The 21906-nt window shown below is 46.9% G+C and overlaps 1 protein-coding gene across 1 annotated transcript in view; it reads right to left on the bottom strand.

Annotated features, from left to right (window-relative positions):
• pdzd2 (PDZ domain containing 2) overlaps positions 1 to 21906 on the bottom strand; it is a 102179-nt gene that overhangs the window by 80130 nt on the left and 143 nt on the right. Inside the window, exon 1 of the mRNA XM_080499231.1 lies at positions 21892 to 21906. This exon is cut by the window's right edge and continues 143 nt beyond it. The gene's annotated coding sequence lies outside the window, so the exon portion shown is untranslated. The remainder of the gene's footprint in view (positions 1 to 21891) is intronic.

The following is a 21906-nucleotide window of genomic DNA, read 5'->3' as shown; positions in this document are numbered from 1 at the left end:
CAACACCTCACAATAAACAATACCTCACAAAAAACAACACCTCACAATAAACAATACCTCACAATAAACAATACCTCACAATAAACAACACCTCACAATAAACAACACCTCACAACAAACAATACCTCACAATAAACAATACCTCACAATAAACAATACCTCACAATAAACAACACCTCACAATAAACAACACCTCACAATAAACAATACCTCACAATAAACAATACCTCGCAATAAACAACACCTCACAACAAACAATACCTCACAATAAACAATACCTCACAATAAACAATACCTCGCAATAAACAACACCTCACAACAAACAATACCTCACAATAAACAATACCTCACAATAAACAATACCTCACAATAAACAATACCTCGCAATAAACAACACCTCACAACAAACAATACCTCACAATAAACAATACCTCACAATAAACAATACCTCACAATAAACAATACCTCACAATAAACAACACCTCACAATAAACAACACCTCACAATAAACAATACCTCACAATAAACAATACCTCGCAATAAACAACACCTCACAACAAACAATACCTCACAATAAACAATACCTCACAATAAACAATACCTCGCAATAAACAACACCTCACAACAAACAATACCTCACAATAAACAACACCTCACAACAAACAATACCTCACAATAAACAATACCTCACAATAAACAATACCTCACAATAAACAACACCTCACAATAAACAACACCTCACAATAAACAACACCTCACAACAAACAATACCTCACAATAAACAATACCTCACAATAAACAATACCTCACAATAAACAACACCTCACAACAAACAATACCTCACAATAAACAATACCTCACAATAAACAATACCTCACAATAAACAATATCTGTTTATATCCGCTATCTGGCTGCTTGTGGGCGGGTCAGAGGGAGGGGCTATCTGGCTGCTTGTGGGCGGGTCAGAGGGAGGGGCTATCTGGCTGCTTGTGGGCGGGGCCAAGGGAGGGGCTATCTGGCTGCTTGTGGGTGGGTCAGAGGAGGGGCTGTCTGGATTGGATTTGGCTAAACACTTTGGTGACGTCACCAATGGTTTGCTTTACGATTTGCTGGTTGGAGAGCAACTTTAGAAACAATTAAACAAGCCAGAGAACAAGACGGCGACTTTCTTCACTTCTGGAGGGACATTTTCAAATATGGAGACGATTATTACTATAGGAAAACCTTTAGAAAGTGGATTTTGCATGATATGGCACCTTTAATAATCTAGAACGCCCCCGTGGAAGTTAGACAAAACCTTACTGGCTGATAATACCTTCTGTGACAGGATATCCCAAAAAATGGTTGACTTTCTACAATTCAATAAAAAAGAGCATGTCTCCCATTCACTACTGTGGGAAACACTGAAAGCTGTAATAAGAGGTGAAATAATAGCATACTCTGTTAGAATCAATAAATAAACACAGTGGATGTTCAGTATTCTATCTCCCCTTCCCCTGAACTCTGTTTGTTCAGTTGTGTATACATACAAACATGGAAATATAGAATACAACATATGTAAATTATCGCTGCATGTCATCGTTTCCAAATAAAAAAAATGAATATAGAAAAAAATAAACGTGTGATGTGCCCAACAAGCAGTCCACAGAAGGACATTTATTGAAGTGTCTTGCAGCCACCTGCTGCTGCTTCCTGTCTGCACTGCAGTGCTGCCTCAGGCCTGAAGACCACCAGCAGACAGTCTGTGGCCTTGCAGGTCTCAATGTCTGAGCAGCAACATCTGATGTGTTGTTCATCTTCAACTGACAATAACGTCAAACAAACAACATTTATGAGGTTTGGAGACTTTTACATCCTTGCATGACGTTTCTATTTATGTTTAACATAACATTCAGTATTCTGGATGATTGGATTGAAGAGAACTTGGATATTGAATATGAATAGATGAATAGAATGAATAGAGTCCTCAGGAAAGCTTTACATTGGTATCCGTTCATCGCTGTATATAATGTATCAACTTAAAACTATATCAACAAGACTAAAAATAAACAATATTCAGTGTTTTCCCGGAGCCACGTTAAGATGGAATGAAGTGAAGCCCTGTGGCTACAAACTGTGAATAAACTTGGTGTATAGGACGGTCATGCAGACGACGTCTGATGCTGTACCTCCTCCAACAGCCTGGCTCTGTAGCAAAAGCTGCATGGAAGCAAAACTGTTTCTGAATTCACTAGTTTACTTGGATATCGAACATCACAACCACATTAAGAGCAGCGGTGAAAGGAAGGCGAACAGTGGGCAGCATGGCGACTTCCAAGGCACTGGCGTCTATTTCAACATGGGCCGAGGAAAAACGGCAACAAAAGGCCAGACGCAGTGAAAACGATGGGGATGGCACGCCCAGCCACGAGTGCAACACAAAAGAATGGGAACCAACACAACGCCATGTAATCTTAACTTTCCAACAACATGAATCAATTCAAACGACTCTGACAAATGATGGAGCGTGGTGGGTCAAATAACGCGGTCATCCACTGGTTTCCATGGTGACAAAGGTGGCGTTGGCGAAGGTCTGCACTCTACAGAGTATTATAAAGTATACTTTTTTTTATCAACGTCGCCTCCATCCTGTGGTATTTGCTGTCACGGATGATTTGAGATCAAATGATGTGGAGCACATTAGATAGTGGTGTTCTCTAGCATGTGAAATACAAACATGTTAAACTCATCTTGGTCCAAAACAGCGAGGATCCAATTCTCAGCACTCCGAATCATGTCCTCCTCTGTTGGTAACCACAAATGAATGGAGACTTGAAAGTGGGCGGAGCTTTGGGCAGATCGCCATCAGTGATGCTAAACAGTGACATTAACCTCACCATAAACTTTGACGGCAGCGTTAGCTAACGGGACGACTGACCATGTTTTAAACAACGCATATTTAATGGCCGTTGAGCCAATGGCCCGTTAAGGATTTAACTGGTGGTTAGGGCTTAACCAGTGGTTCAAATAACACAGGTTTGAACAACCAGGCCCAGCACAGCTACCCCGATGTCCCTCAGCAGTTTAACTGGTCAGCACTTCACTCCAAGCACTGCTTCATGCTACATGCTACATGCTGAAGAGTTTCCTGGCTCACACACCAGTGATGCTACATGCTACATGCTATACGCTGAAGAGTTTCCTGGCTCACACACCAGCCATGCTACATGCTATACGCTGTGTGTGAGGAGGAACTGTGCGTCTTTTCTGACTTGTACCAGCCATACTACATGCTAAACGCTGAAGAGTTTCCTGGCTCACACACCAGTGATGCTACATGCTACATGCTAAACGCTGAAGAGTTTCCTGGCTCACACACCAGTGATGCTACATGCTACATGCTAAACGCTGAAGAGTTTCCTGGCTCACACACCAGCCATGCTACATGCTAAACGCTGAAGAGTTTCCTGGCTCACACACCAGCCATGCTACATGCTTTATGCTACATGCTGAAGAGTTTCCTGGCTCACACACCAGCCATGCTACATGCTTTATGCTACATGCTGAAGAGATTCCTGGCTCACACACCAGTGATGCTACATGCTTTATGCTAAATGCTGAAGAGTTTCCTGGCTCACACACCAGTGATGCTACATGCTACATGCTAAATGCTGAAGAGTTTCCTGGTTCACACACCAGCCATGCTACATGCTAAATGCTGAAGAGTTTCCTGGTTCACACACCAGTGATGCTACATGCTTTATGCTACATGCTGAAGAGTTTCCTGGCTCACACACCAGTGATGCTACATGCTACATGCTAAATGCTGAAGAGTTTCCTGGTTCACACACCAGTGATGCTACATGCTTTATGCTACATGCTGAAGAGTTTCCTGGCTCACACACCAGTGATGCTACATGCTACATGCTAAACGCTGAAGAGTTTCCTGGCTCACACACCAGCCATGCTACATGCTTTATGCTACATGCTGAAGAGTTTCCTGGCTCACACACCAGCCATGCTACATGCTACATGCCAAATGCTGAAGAGTTTCCTGGCTCACACACCAGTGATGCTACATGCTAAACATGATTAAAGTGTGTATTGGAGGCTGTTGGAGGTGAGCTCATCAATGCTGTGTGGAGGAGGTTTGTGGCGAAACAAAACCTCCCTACATTTTTTGTATATGGAGTATACAAGTACTTATTAAACGCCATAAAGCCATTCGTTTAATATATGTATTGGTACTCAGTATCGGCAGGTAGCTAAAGGTCAGTCCTTGTACTAGTCCATTATAGTAGTATCAGTGCATCCTTAATATTTATTTTTCTTTGTAATTTCCATGTACTTCACAAAGGACGTTTTTCTTTATTTAATCCCAAGTGTGATTCTCCCACAGTGACGACAGAGAAGTTAGAGGCAGCGCCAGTGATCAACAATCAAGCCACAACTTTAAAGTTTTGCTGTTTCTGTGATTTCCTTATTCGTTAGGACATGTGACCTTTCTTGGAGAGTCCTTTAGATTTCTGCTGACCTACATGTGGCTGGTTTGTGAAGGTGAAGCTGGGACTGGTCAGAGCGGTCTGGATGACAGCCTGGAGATGTAAAAGCCATCACATTATTTCATACTGAGGTCATTTTTTAAGCCGGAGCCAGAAGAGCTTGGGGGAAAAACAGTGAATAGAGAAACAGAGGAATGCAGAAGGTACACTAGTCTGAAAGCATGTTAATCCTGACAGAGATGGAGGGCAAATCAAACTGACGTGTCTGACGGACAGATGTGCTCAACAGAGGGGGGGGGGGGGGGGGGTCATCATGTGTGCTTTTCACTTTCAACTGTCAGTCAAGTCCTGCACCAATGTTGATTTTACCAACATAAGAACATAATCATCTCCACACATGTAAAAGAATCAATATTTTGTACGTTTTTGCAGCAATAGTGCCGTTTTGAAAGAAATTCCAACCCTTTATGTGAAATTGACCCCGTTTATACGTCGTTTGAAGTGAAAACGCATCATCTTTGTTTCAGAAAACCTTCTTGTTTAGACGGCGAGATTTTGAAAACAATGTCAACACAAATTGTTCCAAAGATACAACTGCATACACATGTAAATAATAAATAGAGAAACTATTCAAAATGAGAAATATAGTAGTATTTAAATGTTCATCTCTTTCATGCATATGCAGTCCATAATATTACATGGTTGACATGTTTTAACAGTATTTTTCACATTTTCAGGCACATTCCTACTGAGCAGAATTTATTCAAGGTCAATTCAAACAACATGAGACAGTTGGACAAGTGGATGTGAATCAAAGTGCCTCATAATCCAACCACAGAATGCAGGACAAATAGTTTGACCTTCAGAAAGGCGTTACACACATGAACGTATTTCTTATGCTTTCATTGTAAACTTCCACAATTTCTGCCCAAGTTACAAAAATAGAATTTGAAATTAAGTGCAATCACATTGAAAAACTATACAAGAGAAGCCCAAAGAAACACAATCAAAATGTTTCGACTTTAAGATTTCTGTGAGTTAAAACATCTCCATGGTCTATATATATGTTGTAGATGCTTCTTGTTTATTTTGTGGCTATACTGATCAGCATTTCAAGCACAATAACCTCCACAATGAGCGCAGCAGTTGTTCACAGGTCATTTCACACAGCAGGCAACCAACATGGAGGAAAAGTGTGCAAAAGTCAGACTGAGCACAGCTGGACGTGCTGGATGGGATAACCACAGAAACATGCTGGATATTGAGACGTGACTCTGCAGCTGCAGATCTGGAAAGTTACCAGTTACAAAAGAGTTGGGAGCATTCCCAGACAAGGAGCCGAGGTTAGAAAACTCTACATATGACTTACAATCACACTGTCATGGCCCTTCTCACACGGATGAAATGAGAGTGAATGGACTTGTTTGCACCACTTCAGCCGTCTCATCCAACGTCCTTTTCACAACATAAAGAAGAACACAAGGAAAATGTTCCGTTCTCAAATCAAACGTTGTGTCAACCTCTACACTGTGAGCCACGCTCATCCATTCACAAACACACTCACACAGCAATGAGCTCCCCGGGCCATGTGGACTCAGGACATCTCTGACACCTGGACAAGAGGGAGCAAACAAACAAGCTTGTGGAGAAGACGCCTGGCCGAACCACGCTCGTAGAGAAAACATCGCTTCTGCACACCATCTGGAGGAAACACTATGGTGCATGCGGAATTATTGAAGATGAGTTGAATGAAGTAAAAACTAGCGTATTTTCTGCCCTATAAGACGCACCGGGTTATAAGGCACACCTACATTGATTGACATAATTTACAACCTCATTCATATATAAGGCGCACCGCTCTATAAGACACATGGAATAGACCAGTGGTCAGCAACATTTATAGCTCAAAGCCATTAAGTTACATTTTCCACTGATTCTAACACCCAGAGAGGTGCACACACTTTATTTTGATAGTCCTACCTGCAGCCTATGCCAGGACGACACTACACACAAAACCTTCTTCACTACTGGTTGACAACTTACAACTACCGCTAATAAACTAAACTACATGAACTAAGCAACAAAAACACAACACAACACAATTATTACCGACACCACAAACCAAATATAACCCCCAATAATTGCATTTAAAACACCACAAACAGCTGCAATGAATTATGGGAGTTTCTATCGGCTGCACTGAGGAGCTCAGTTTGAATTCGTCGCTGCAAGGCATGATGTCCCATCATGCCTTGCAGCGACAAATTCATGTTTTGTGTTGTTGGAGGTTATTGTGGGTTGTTGTTGGGCTTGGTGTTGTGTTGATTGTGTTTATGTGTTTTTGTTCCCCAGTTTAGGGAGTCATTATTTCATCTAGTTTATTTTGGTTTGTTAGAATGTTGGTGTGCAACCATGAGTGATGAAGGTGTTGTGTGGAGTCTCGTCCGCACTGAAGATCCGGTTGCAAAGTTAGAGTTGTCAAAATAAAAGCTTCTAGTTGTTCAGCTGTCAAATAGCAGCCTGGAGTAGAACAATCGTCCATATATAAGGCGCACCGGCCTATAAGGCGCACTGGCAGCTTTTAAGAAAATTTGAGGTATTTAGGTGCCTTATAGGGCGGAAAATACGGTAGCTTCTCGGAGCTTCAGAAACTCGTCCGAGTGGGAAAATGACAGGTTTTGGCTTTAAGATGCAGTTCATCCGCCTGTAATATGAACTTTAACTCCCAATTACTGATCACACTTCAAATTCAAGATAAACTACATCAATGAGTATTTGATAGCATTCACAAACAATATATATCTTTATGAGTGCATTTGAATTGAGGAGCCTGAACTCTCAGTGAACTACATCAGTTCCTTGCTTGCACAGATCGAGAATGTGAAATTAGAAGAAACTCCACAAAGGATTATAAATAAACTTAAAAATATTAAATGGCGCAACAACTGAAAAATGTGAACTCTTTGTACTTTGGAATGCATCTTTAGATTTCAACATTGGTGAAATGACTTATTATTTCTGTGGAGTGTGGTCTGACAATGGAAGAGGAACTACAGTCGTTAAGGCTGGACATTGAGACTGGACGTTAAGGCTGGACATTGAGGCTGGACATTGAGGCTGGACGTTAAGTCTGGACGTTAAGGCTGGACATTGAGGCTGGACGTTAAGTCTGGACGTTAAGGCTGGACATTGAGACTGGACGTTAAGGCTGGACATTAAGGCTGGACATTGAGACTGGACGTTAAGGCTGGACATTAAGGCTAGACATTAAGGCTAGACGTTAAGGCTGGACATTAAGGCTAGACATTAAGGCTGGACATTAAGGCTGGACATTAAGGCTGGACATTGAGGTCTGGACATTGAGGCTGGACATTGAGGCTGAACGTTAAGGCTGGACGTTAAGTCTGGACGTTAAGGCTGGACGTTAAGGCTGGACATTAAGGCTGGACATTGAGACTGGACGTTAAGGCTGGACGTTAAGGCTGGACATTGAGGCTGGACATTGAGGCTGGACGTTAAGGCTGGACGTTAAGGCTGGACGTTAAGGCTGGAGGTTAAGTCTGGACGTTAAGGCTGGACGTTAAGGCTGGACATTAAGGCTGGACATTGAGACTGGACGTTAAGGCTGGACATTAAGGCTAGACATTAAGGCTAGACGTTAAGGCTGGACATTAAGTCTGGACGTTAAGGCTGGACGTTAAGGCTGGACATTAAGGCTGGACATTGAGACTGGACGTTAAGGCTGGACATTGAGGCTGGACATTGAGGCTGGACGTTAAGGCTGGACGTTAAGGCTGGACGTTAAGGCTGGACGTTAAGGCTGGAGGTTAAGTCTGGACGTTAAGGCTGGACGTTAAGGCTGGACATTAAGGCTGGACATTGAGACTGGACGTTAAGGCTGGACGTTAAGGCTGGACGTTAAGGCTGGACATTGAGGCTGGACATTGAGGCTGGACATTAAGGCTGGACGTTAAGGCTGGAGGTTAAGTCTGGACGATAAGGCTGGACGTTAAGGCTGGACGTTAAGGCTGGACATTGATGCTGGACGTTAAGGCTGGACATTGAGGCTGGACATTAAGGCTGGACATTGAGGCTGGACATTAAGGCTGGACGTTAAGGCTGGAGTGTGGTCTGACAATGGAAGAGGAACTACAGTTGTTAAGGCTGGACATTGAGGCTGGACATTAAGGCTGGACATTAAGGCTGGACGTTAAGGCTGGATGTTAAGGGTGGACATTGAGGCTGGACATTAAGGCTGGACATTAAGGCTGGACGTTAAGGCTGGACATTGATGCTGGACGTTGATGCTGGACGTTAAGGCTGGACATTAAGGCTGGACATTAAGACTGGAGTGTGGTCTGACAATGGAAGAGGAACTACAGTTGTTAAGGCTGGAGATTGAGGCTGAACGTTAAGGCTGGACGTTAAGGCTGGACATTAAGACTGGACGTTAAGGCTGGACATTAAGGCTGGACATTAAGGCTGGACATTGAGGCTGGACGTTAAGTCTGGACATTAAGTCTGGACGTTAAGGCTGGACATTGAGGCTGGACATTAAGTCTGGACGTTAAGGCTGGACGTTAAGGCTGGACATTGAGGCTGGACATTGAGGCTGGACATTGAGGCTGGACGTTAAGGCTGGACGTTAAGGCTGGAGGTTAAGTCTGGACGTTAAGGCTGGACATTGATGCTGGACGTTAAGGCTGGACATTAAGGCTGGACATTGAGGCTGGACATTAAGGCTGGACGTTAAGGCTGGAGTGTGGTCTGACAATGGAAGAGGAACTACAGTTGTTAAGGCTGGACATTGAGGCTGGACATTAAGGCTGGACATTAAGGCTGGACGTTAAGGCTGGATGTTAAGGGTGGACATTGAGGCTGGACATTAAGGCTGGACATTAAGGCTGGACGTTAAGGCTGGACATTGATGCTGGACGTTGATGCTGGACGTTAAGGCTGGACATTAAGGCTGGACATTGAGGCTGGACGTTAAGTCTGGACGTTAAGGCTGGACGTTAAGGCTGGACATTAAGGCTGGACATTGAGACTGGACGTTAAGGCTGGACGTTAAGGCTGGACATTGAGGCTGGACATTGAGGCTGGACGTTAAGGCTGGACGTTAAGGCTGGACGTTAAGGCTGGAGGTTAAGTCTGGACGTTAAGGCTGGACGTTAAGGCTGGACATTAAGGCTGGACATTGAGACTGGACGTTAAGGCTGGACGTTAAGGCTGGACGTTAAGGCTGGACATTGAGGCTGGACATTGAGGCTGGACATTAAGGCTGGACGTTAAGGCTGGAGGTTAAGTCTGGACGATAAGGCTGGACGTTAAGGCTGGACGTTAAGGCTGGACATTGATGCTGGACGTTAAGGCTGGACATTGAGGCTGGACATTAAGGCTGGACATTGAGGCTGGACATTAAGGCTGGACGTTAAGGCTGGAGTGTGGTCTGACAATGGAAGAGGAACTACAGTTGTTAAGGCTGGACATTGAGGCTGGACATTAAGGCTGGACATTAAGGCTGGACGTTAAGGCTGGATGTTAAGGGTGGACATTGAGGCTGGACATTAAGGCTGGACATTAAGGCTGGACGTTAAGGCTGGACATTGATGCTGGACGTTGATGCTGGACGTTAAGGCTGGACATTAAGGCTGGACATTAAGACTGGAGTGTGGTCTGACAATGGAAGAGGAACTACAGTTGTTAAGGCTGGAGATTGAGGCTGAACGTTAAGGCTGGACGTTAAGGCTGGACATTAAGGCTGGACATTAAGACTGGACGTTAAGGCTGGACATTAAGGCTGGACATTAAGGCTGGACATTGAGGCTGGACGTTAAGTCTGGACATTAAGGCTGGACGTTAAGGCTGGACGTTAAGTCTGGACATTAAGGCTGGACGTTAAGGCTGGACGTTAAGGCTGGACATTGAGGCTGGACGTTAAGTCTGGACGTTAAGTCTGGACGTTAAGGCTGGACGTTAAGGCTGGACATTGAGGCTGGACATTGAGGCTGGACATTGAGGCTGGACGTTAAGGCTGGACGTTAAGGCTGGAGGTTAAGTCTGGACGTTAAGGCTGGACATTGATGCTGGACGTTAAGGCTGGACATTAAGGCTGGACATTGAGGCTGGACATTAAGGCTGGACGTTAAGGCTGGAGTGTGGTCTGACAATGGAAGAGGAACTACAGTTGTTAAGGCTGGACATTGAGGCTGGACATTAAGGCTGGACATTAAGGCTGGACGTTAAGGCTGGATGTTAAGGGTGGACATTGAGGCTGGACATTAAGGCTGGACATTAAGGCTGGACGTTAAGGCTGGACATTGATGCTGGACGTTGATGCTGGACGTTAAGGCTGGACATTAAGGCTGGACATTAAGACTGGAGTGTGGTCTGACAATGGAAGAGGAACTACAGTTGTTAAGGCTGGAGATTGAGGCTGAACGTTAAGGCTGGACGTTAAGGCTGGACATTAAGGCTGGACATTAAGACTGGACGTTAAGGCTGGACATTAAGGCTGGACATTAAGGCTGGACATTGAGGCTGGACGTTAAGTCTGGACATTAAGGCTGGACGTTAAGGCTGGACGTTAAGGCTGGACATTGAGGCTGGACGTTAAGTCTGGACGTTAAGTCTGGACGTTAAGGCTGGACATTGAGGCTGGACATTGAGGCTGGACATTGAGGCTGGACGTTAAGGCTGGACGTTAAGGCTGGAGGTTAAGTCTGGACGTTAAGGCTGGACGTTAAGGCTGGACGTTAAGGCTGGACATTGATGCTGGACATTGATGCTGGACGTTAAGACTGGACGTTAAGGCTGGACATTAAGGCTGGACATTGAGGCTGGACATTGAGGCTGGACATTAAGGCTGGACATTAAGGCTGGACATTGAGGCTGGACATTGAGGCTGGACATTGAGGCTGGACATTGAGGCTGGACATTAAGGCTGGACGTTAAGGCTGGAGTGTGGTCTGACAATGGAAGAGGAACTACAGTTGTTAAGGCTGGAGGTTAAGTCTGGACGTTAAGGCTGGACGTTAAGGCTGGACGTTAAGGCTGGACATTGAGGCTGGACATTAAGGCTGGACATTAAGGCTGGACGTTAAGGCTGGATGTTAAGGGTGGACATTGAGGCTGGACATTAAGGCTGGACGTTAAGGCTGGACGTTAAGGCTGGACGTTAAGGGTGGACATTGAGGCTGGACATTAAGGCTGGACATTAAGGCTGGACATTAAGGCTGGACATTGAGGCTGGACATTGAGGCTGGACATTAAGGCTGGATGTTAAGGCTGGACGTTAAGGCTGGATGTTAAGGGTGGACATTAAGTCTGGACAATAAGTCTGGACAATAAGGCTGGACGTTAAGGCTGGACGTTAAGGCTGGACGTTAAGGCTGGACATTAAGGCTGGACGTTAAGGCTGGACGTTAAGGGTGGACATTGAGGCTGGACATTAAGGCTGGACATTAAGGCTGGACATTGAGGCTGGACATTGAGGCTGGATGTTAAGGCTGGACGTTAAGGCTGGATGTTAAGGGTGGACATTGAGGCTGGACATTAAGGCTGGACATTAAGGCTGGACATTAAGGCTGGACATTGAGGCTGGACATTAAGGCTGGACGTTAAGGCTGGACGTTAAGGCTGGACGTTAAGGCTGGACATTGATGCTGGACATTGATGCTGGACGTTAAGACTGGACGTTAAGGCTGGACATTAAGGCTGGACATTGAGGCTGGACATTGAGGCTGGACATTAAGGCTGGACATTAAGGCTGGACATTGAGGCTGGACATTAAGGCTGGACATTAAGGCTGGACATTAAGGCTGGACATTGAGGCTGGACATTGAGGCTGGACATTGAGGCTGGACATTGAGGCTGGACATTAAGGCTGGACGTTAAGGCTGGAGTGTGGTCTGACAATGGAAGAGGAACTACAGTTGTTAAGGCTGGAGGTTAAGTCTGGACGTTAAGGCTGGACGTTAAGGCTGGACGTTAAGGCTGGACATTGAGGCTGGACATTAAGGCTGGACATTAAGGCTGGACGTTAAGGCTGGATGTTAAGGGTGGACATTGAGGCTGGACATTAAGGCTGGACGTTAAGGCTGGACGTTAAGGCTGGACGTTAAGGGTGGACATTGAGGCTGGACATTAAGGCTGGACATTAAGGCTGGACATTAAGGCTGGACATTGAGGCTGGACATTAAGGCTGGATGTTAAGGGTGGACATTGAGGCTGGACATTAAGGCTGGACATTAAGGCTGGACATTAAGGCTGGACATTAAGGCTGGACATTGAGGCTGGACATTAAGGCTGGACGTTAAGGCTGGGCGTTTAGGCTGGACGTTTAGGCTGGACATTAAGGCTGGACGTTAAGTCTGGACATTAAGGCTGGACGTTAAGGCTGGACGTTAAGTCTGGACATTAAGGCTGGACGTTAAGGCTGGACGTTAAGGCTGGACATTAAGGCTAGACATTAAGGCTAGACGTTAAGGCTGGACATTAAGGCTAGACATTAAGGCTGGACATTAAGGCTGGACATTGAGGTCTGGACATTGAGGCTGGACATTGAGGCTGAACGTTAAGGCTGGACGTTAAGTCTGGACGTTAAGGCTGGACGTTAAGGCTGGACATTAAGGCTGGACATTGAGACTGGACGTTAAGGCTGGACGTTAAGGCTGGACATTGAGGCTGGACATTGAGGCTGGACGTTAAGGCTGGACGTTAAGGCTGGACGTTAAGGCTGGAGGTTAAGTCTGGACGTTAAGGCTGGACGTTAAGGCTGGACATTAAGGCTGGACATTGAGACTGGACGTTAAGGCTGGACATTAAGGCTGGACATTGAGACTGGACGTTAAGGCTGGACATTAAGGCTAGACATTAAGGCTAGACGTTAAGGCTGGACATTAAGTCTGGACGTTAAGGCTGGACGTTAAGGCTGGACATTAAGGCTGGACATTGAGACTGGACGTTAAGGCTGGACGTTAAGGCTGGACATTGAGGCTGGACATTGAGGCTGGACGTTAAGGCTGGACGTTAAGGCTGGACGTTAAGGCTGGAGGTTAAGTCTGGACGTTAAGGCTGGACGTTAAGGCTGGACATTAAGGCTGGACATTGAGACTGGACGTTAAGGCTGGACGTTAAGGCTGGACGTTAAGGCTGGACATTGAGGCTGGACATTGAGGCTGGACATTAAGGCTGGACGTTAAGGCTGGAGGTTAAGTCTGGACGATAAGGCTGGACGTTAAGGCTGGACGTTAAGGCTGGACATTGATGCTGGACGTTAAGGCTGGACATTGAGGCTGGACATTAAGGCTGGACGTTAAGGCTGGAGTGTGGTCTGACAATGGAAGAGGAACTACAGTTGTTAAGGCTGGACATTGAGGCTGGACATTAAGGCTGGACATTAAGGCTGGACGTTAAGGCTGGATGTTAAGGGTGGACATTGAGGCTGGACATTAAGGCTGGACATTAAGGCTGGACGTTAAGGCTGGACATTGATGCTGGACGTTGATGCTGGACGTTAAGGCTGGACATTAAGGCTGGACATTAAGACTGGAGTGTGGTCTGACAATGGAAGAGGAACTACAGTTGTTAAGGCTGGAGATTGAGGCTGAACGTTAAGGCTGGACGTTAAGGCTGGACATTAAGGCTGGACATTAAGACTGGACGTTAAGGCTGGACATTAAGGCTGGACATTAAGGCTGGACATTGAGGCTGGACGTTAAGTCTGGACATTAAGGCTGGACGTTAAGGCTGGACATTGAGGCTGGACGTTAAGTCTGGACGTTAAGGCTGGACGTTAAGGCTGGACATTGAGGCTGGACATTGAGGCTGGACATTGAGGCTGGACGTTAAGGCTGGACGTTAAGGCTGGAGGTTAAGTCTGGACGTTAAGGCTGGACATTGATGCTGGACGTTAAGGCTGGACATTAAGGCTGGACATTGAGGCTGGACATTAAGGCTGGACGTTAAGGCTGGAGTGTGGTCTGACAATGGAAGAGGAACTACAGTTGTTAAGGCTGGACATTGAGGCTGGACATTAAGGCTGGACATTAAGGCTGGACGTTAAGGCTGGATGTTAAGGGTGGACATTGAGGCTGGACATTAAGGCTGGACATTAAGGCTGGACGTTAAGGCTGGACATTGATGCTGGACGTTGATGCTGGACGTTAAGGCTGGACATTAAGGCTGGACATTGAGGCTGGACGTTAAGTCTGGACGTTAAGGCTGGACGTTAAGGCTGGACATTAAGGCTGGACATTGAGACTGGACGTTAAGGCTGGACGTTAAGGCTGGACATTGAGGCTGGACATTGAGGCTGGACGTTAAGGCTGGACGTTAAGGCTGGACGTTAAGGCTGGACATTAAGGCTGGACATTGAGACTGGACGTTAAGGCTGGACGTTAAGGCTGGACGTTAAGGCTGGACATTGAGGCTGGACATTGAGGCTGGACATTAAGGCTGGACGTTAAGGCTGGAGGTTAAGTCTGGACGATAAGGCTGGACGTTAAGGCTGGACGTTAAGGCTGGACATTGATGCTGGACGTTAAGGCTGGACATTGAGGCTGGACATTAAGGCTGGACATTGAGGCTGGACATTAAGGCTGGACGTTAAGGCTGGAGTGTGGTCTGACAATGGAAGAGGAACTACAGTTGTTAAGGCTGGACATTGAGGCTGGACATTAAGGCTGGACATTAAGGCTGGACGTTAAGGCTGGATGTTAAGGGTGGACATTGAGGCTGGACATTAAGGCTGGACATTAAGGCTGGACGTTAAGGCTGGACATTGATGCTGGACGTTGATGCTGGACGTTAAGGCTGGACATTAAGGCTGGACATTAAGACTGGAGTGTGGTCTGACAATGGAAGAGGAACTACAGTTGTTAAGGCTGGAGATTGAGGCTGAACGTTAAGGCTGGACGTTAAGGCTGGACATTAAGGCTGGACATTAAGACTGGACGTTAAGGCTGGACATTAAGGCTGGACATTAAGGCTGGACATTGAGGCTGGACGTTAAGTCTGGACATTAAGGCTGGACGTTAAGGCTGGACGTTAAGTCTGGACATTAAGGCTGGACGTTAAGGCTGGACGTTAAGGCTGGACATTGAGGCTGGACGTTAAGTCTGGACGTTAAGTCTGGACGTTAAGGCTGGACGTTAAGGCTGGACATTGAGGCTGGACATTGAGGCTGGACATTGAGGCTGGACGTTAAGGCTGGACGTTAAGGCTGGAGGTTAAGTCTGGACGTTAAGGCTGGACATTGATGCTGGACGTTAAGGCTGGACATTAAGGCTGGACATTGAGGCTGGACATTAAGGCTGGACGTTAAGGCTGGAGTGTGGTCTGACAATGGAAGAGGAACTACAGTTGTTAAGGCTGGACATTGAGGCTGGACATTAAGGCTGGACATTAAGGCTGGACGTTAAGGCTGGATGTTAAGGGTGGACATTGAGGCTGGACATTAAGGCTGGACATTAAGGCTGGACGTTAAGGCTGGACATTGATGCTGGACGTTGATGCTGGACGTTAAGGCTGGACATTAAGGCTGGACATTAAGACTGGAGTGTGGTCTGACAATGGAAGAGGAACTACAGTTGTTAAGGCTGGAGATTGAGGCTGAACGTTAAGTCTGGACGTTAAGTCTGGACGTTAAGGCTGGACATTGAGGCTGGACATTGAGGCTGGACATTGAGGCTGGACGTTAAGGCTGGACGTTAAGGCTGGAGGTTAAGTCTGGACGTTAAGGCTGGACGTTAAGGCTGGACGTTAAGGCTGGACATTGATGCTGGACATTGATGCTGGACGTTAAGACTGGACGTTAAGGCTGGACATTAAGGCTGGACATTGAGGCTGGACATTGAGGCTGGACATTAAGGCTGGACATTAAGGCTGGACATTGAGGCTGGACATTAAGGCTGGACATTAAGGCTGGACATTGAGGCTGGACATTGAGGCTGGACATTGAGGCTGGACATTGAGGCTGGACATTAAGGCTGGACGTTAAGGCTGGAGTGTGGTCTGACAATGGAAGAGGAACTACAGTTGTTAAGGCTGGAGGTTAAGTCTGGACGTTAAGGCTGGACGTTAAGGCTGGACGTTAAGGCTGGACATTGAGGCTGGACATTAAGGCTGGACATTAAGGCTGGACGTTAAGGCTGGATGTTAAGGGTGGACATTGAGGCTGGACATTAAGGCTGGACGTTAAGGCTGGACGTTAAGGCTGGACGTTAAGGGTGGACATTGAGGCTGGACATTAAGGCTGGACATTAAGGCTGGACATTGAGGCTGGACATTGAGGCTGGACATTAAGGCTGGATGTTAAGGCTGGACGTTAAGGCTTGATGTTAAGGGTGGACATTAAGTCTGGACAATAAGTCTGGACAATAAGGCTGGACGTTAAGGCTGGACGTTAAGGCTGGACGTTAAGGCTGGACATTAAGGCTGGACGTTAAGGCTGGACGTTAAGGGTGGACATTGAGGCTGGACATTAAGGCTGGACATTAAGGCTGGACATTGAGGCTGGACATTGAGGCTGGATGTTAAGGCTGGACGTTAAGGCTGGATGTTAAGGCTGGATGTTAAGGGTGGACATTGAGGCTGGACATTAAGGCTGGACATTAAGGCTGGACATTAAGGCTGGACATTAAGGCTGGACATTGAGGCTGGACATTAAGGCTGGACGTTAAGGCTGGACGTTTAGGCTGGACGTTTAGGCTGGACATTAAGGCTGGACGTTAAGTCTGGACATTAAGGCTGGACATTGAGGCTTGACATTAAGGCTGGATGTTAAGTCTGGACATTAAGTCTGGACAATAAGGCTGGACGTTAAGGATGGAGTGTGGTCTGACAATGGAAGAGGAACTACAGTTGTTAAGGCTGGACATTAAGGCTGGACGTTAAGGCTGGACGTTAAGTCTGGACATTGAGGCTGGACGTTAAGGCTGGACATTAAGGCTGGACATTAAGACTGGACGTTAAGGCTGGACATTAAGGCTGGACATTAAGGCTGGACATTGAGGCTGGACGTAAAGTCTGGACATTAAGGCTGGACATTAAGGCTGGACATTAAGGCTGGACATTAAGGCTGGACATTAAGACTGGAGTGTGGTCTGACAATGGAAGAGGAACTACAGTTGTTAAGGCTGGAGATTAAGGCTGGACGTTAAGGCTGGACATTAAGGCTGGACATTAAGACTGGACGTTAAGGCTGGACATTAAGGCTGGACATTGAGGCTGGACGTTAAGTCTGGACATTAAGGCTGGACATTAAGGCTGGACGTTAAGGCTGGACATTAAGACTGGAGTGTGGTCTGACAATGGAAGAGGAACTACAGTTGTTAAGGCTGGAGATTAAGGCTGGACATTAAGGCTGGACGTTAAGGCTGGACATTAAGGCTGGACATTAAGGCTGGACGTTAAGGCTGGACATTAAGGCTGGACGTTAAGACTGGAGTGTGGTCTGACAATGGAAGAGGAACTACAGTTGTTAAGGCTGGAGATTAAGGCTGGACGTTAAGGCTGGACGTTAAGGCTGGACATTAAGGCTGGACGTTGAGGCTGGACATTGAGGCTGGACATTAAGGCTGGACATTAAGGCTGGACATTGAGGCTGGACATTAAGGCTGGACATTAAGGCTGGACATTGAGGCTGGACATTGAGGCTGGACATTGAGGCTGGACATTGAGGCTGGACATTAAGGCTGGACGTTAAGGCTGGAGTGTGGTCTGACAATGGAAGAGGAACTACAGTTGTTAAGGCTGGAGGTTAAGTCTGGACGTTAAGGCTGGACGTTAAGGCTGGACGTTAAGGCTGGACATTGAGGCTGGACATTAAGGCTGGACATTAAGGCTGGACGTTAAGGCTGGATGTTAAGGGTGGACATTGAGGCTGGACATTAAGGCTGGACGTTAAGGCTGGACGTTAAGGCTGGACGTTAAGGGTGGACATTGAGGCTGGACATTAAGGCTGGACATTAAGGCTGGACATTGAGGCTGGACATTGAGGCTGGACATTAAGGCTGGATGTTAAGGCTGGACGTTAAGGCTTGATGTTAAGGGTGGACATTAAGTCTGGACAATAAGTCTGGACAATAAGGCTGGACGTTAAGGCTGGACGTTAAGGCTGGACGTTAAGGCTGGACATTAAGGCTGGACGTTAAGGCTGGACGTTAAGGGTGGACATTGAGGCTGGACATTAAGGCTGGACATTAAGGCTGGACATTGAGGCTGGACATTGAGGCTGGATGTTAAGGCTGGACGTTAAGGCTGGATGTTAAGGCTGGATGTTAAGGGTGGACATTGAGGCTGGACATTAAGGCTGGACATTAAGGCTGGACATTAAGGCTGGACATTAAGGCTGGACATTGAGGCTGGACATTAAGGCTGGACGTTAAGGCTGGACGTTTAGGCTGGACGTTTAGGCTGGACATTAAGGCTGGACGTTAAGTCTGGACATTAAGGCTGGACATTGAGGCTTGACATTAAGGCTGGATGTTAAGTCTGGACATTAAGTCTGGACAATAAGGCTGGACGTTAAGGATGGAGTGTGGTCTGACAATGGAAGAGGAACTACAGTTGTTAAGGCTGGACATTAAGGCTGGACGTTAAGGCTGGACGTTAAGTCTGGACATTGAGGCTGGACGTTAAGGCTGGACATTAAGGCTGGACATTAAGACTGGACGTTAAGGCTGGACATTAAGGCTGGACATTAAGGCTGGACATTGAGGCTGGACGTAAAGTCTGGACATTAAGGCTGGACATTAAGGCTGGACATTAAGGCTGGACATTAAGGCTGGACATTAAGACTGGAGTGTGGTCTGACAATGGAAGAGGAACTACAGTTGTTAAGGCTGGAGATTAAGGCTGGACGTTAAGGCTGGACATTAAGGCTGGACATTAAGACTGGACGTTAAGGCTGGACATTAAGGCTGGACATTGAGGCTGGACGTTAAGTCTGGACATTAAGGCTGGACATTAAGGCTGGACGTTAAGGCTGGACATTAAGACTGGAGTGTGGTCTGACAATGGAAGAGGAACTACAGTTGTTAAGGCTGGAGATTAAGGCTGGACATTAAGGCTGGACGTTAAGGCTGGACATTAAGGCTGGACATTAAGGCTGGACGTTAAGGCTGGACATTAAGGCTGGACGTTAAGACTGGAGTGTGGTCTGACAATGGAAGAGGAACTACAGTTGTTAAGGCTGGAGATTAAGGCTGGACGTTAAGGCTGGACGTTAAGGCTGGACATTAAGGCTGGACGTTAAGGCTGGACATTAAGGCTGGACATTAAGGCTGGACGTTAAGGCTGGACGTTAAGGCTGGACATTAAGGCTGGACGTTAAGACTGGAGTGTGGTCTGACAATGGAAGAGGAACTACAGTTGTTAAGGCTGGAGATTAAGGCTGGACGTTAAGGCTGGACGTTAAGGCTGGACATTAAGGCTGGACATTAAGGCTGGACGTTAAGGCTGGACATTAAGGCTGGACGTTAAGACTGGAGTGTGGTCTGACAATGGAAGAGGAACTACAGTTGTTAAGGCTGGAGATTAAGGCTGGACGTTAAGGCTGGACGTTAAGGCTGGACATTAAGGCTGGACATTAAGGCTGGACGTTAAGGCTGGACATTAAGGCTGGACGTTAAGACTGGAGTGTGGTCTGACAATGGAAGAGGAACTACAGTTGTTAAGGCTGGAGATTAAGGCTGGACGTTAAGGCTGGACATTAAGGCTGGACGTTAAGGCTGGACGTTAAGGCTGGACATTAAGGCTGGACGTTAAGGCTGGACATTAAGGCTGGACGTTAAGACTGGAGTGTGGTCTGACAATGGAAGAGGAACTACAGTTGTTAAGGCTGGAGATTAAGGCTGGACGTTAAGGCTGGACGTTAAGGCTGGACATTAAGGCTGGACGTTAAGGCTGGACGTTAAGGCTGGACATTAAGGCTGGACGTTAAGACTGGACGTTAAGACTGGAGTGTGGTCTGACAATGGAAGAGGAACTACAGTTGTTAAGGCTGGAGATTAAGGCTGGACGTTAAGGCTGGACATTAAGGCTGGACGTTAAGACTGGAGTGTGGTCTGACAATGGAAGAGGAACTACAGTTGTTAAGGCTGGAGATTAAGGCTGGACGTTAAGGCTGGACATTAAGGCTGGACGTTAAGGCTGGACGTTAAGGCTGGACATTAAGGCTGGACGTTAAGACTGGACGTTAAGACTGGAGTGTGGTCTGACAATGGAAGAGGAACTACAGTTGTTAAGGCTGGAGATTAAGGCTGGACGTTAAGGCTGGACGTTAAGGCTGGACGTTAAAGCTCGGTGTCTGAACCCCACCAACACTCCTGACCTCCTCCTCCTCCTCCTCCTCCTCCTCCTCAGTGTCTGAACCCCACCAACACTCCTGACCTCCTCCTCCTCCTCCTCCTCCGTGTCTGAACCCCACCAACACTCCTGACCTCCTCCTCCTCCTCCTCCTCCTCCTCAGTGTCTGAACCCCACCAACACTCCTGACCTCCTCCTCCTCCTCCTCCTCCTCCTCCTCAGTGTCTGAACCCCACCAACACTCCTGACCTCCTCCTCCTCCTCCTCCTCAGTGTCTGAACCCCACCAACACTCCTGACCTCCTCCTCCTCCTCGTCCTCCTCCTCCTCCTCCTCCTCCTCAGTGTCTGAACCCCACCAACACTCCTGACCTCCTCCTCCTCCTCCTCCTCAGTGTCTGAACCCCACCAACACTCCTGACCTCCTCCTCCTCCTCCTCCTCCTCCTCCTCAGTGTCTGAACCCCACCAACACTCCTGACCTCCTCCTCCTCCTCCTCCTCAGTGTCTGAACCCCACCAACACTCCTGACCTCCTCCTCCTCCTCCTCCTCCTCCTCCTCCTCCTCAGTGTCTGAACCCCACCAACACTCCTGACCTCCTCCTCCTCCTCCTCCTCCTCCTCCTCCTCAGTGTCTGAACCCCACCAACACTCCTGACCTCCTCCTCCTCCTCCTCCTCCTCCTCAGAAGAAGAAGTGAAGGTTGAGGCTAGAGGATGGACACATGTCATAATAAATCCAGGGCTGAACAATGGGATTCACTCAACTCCAGGCAGGAGAGCAATAGAGTGTATTTCCGTTTGGGAGAATGTATTCCCACTTTTAGTACAAAAAATGCTGCGGTGGCATTTCAGACCTTTTTAAAACGTGTACAGCTTAGGAACAGCTTTAGTTTTTCAGCCCGACGGATTAATTTCGATCAGTCTCTTTAAAGCAGAACTAAGCTCCTTTGAGAAGGAACGAGACAAACTCATTTAAAAAGCATGTTTGTAAGGAAATGAAGTGCACGAAGTTGTGAAGAGAAACGACCGTCTGTGTGATGATCGTAGGGTTTCTGTCACAAACACCACAAAGCTCCATTACAGGAGAACCGTCGCGGTACCTTCGGACAGCAACA

Source organism: Blennius ocellaris (genome assembly GCF_963422515.1).
Source record: "Blennius ocellaris genome assembly, chromosome: 7".
NCBI lineage: Eukaryota > Metazoa > Chordata > Actinopteri > Blenniiformes > Blenniidae > Blennius > Blennius ocellaris.
The sequence above is the reverse complement of the archived record's forward strand: the minus strand, read 5'-3'. Positions and strand labels throughout refer to the sequence as shown.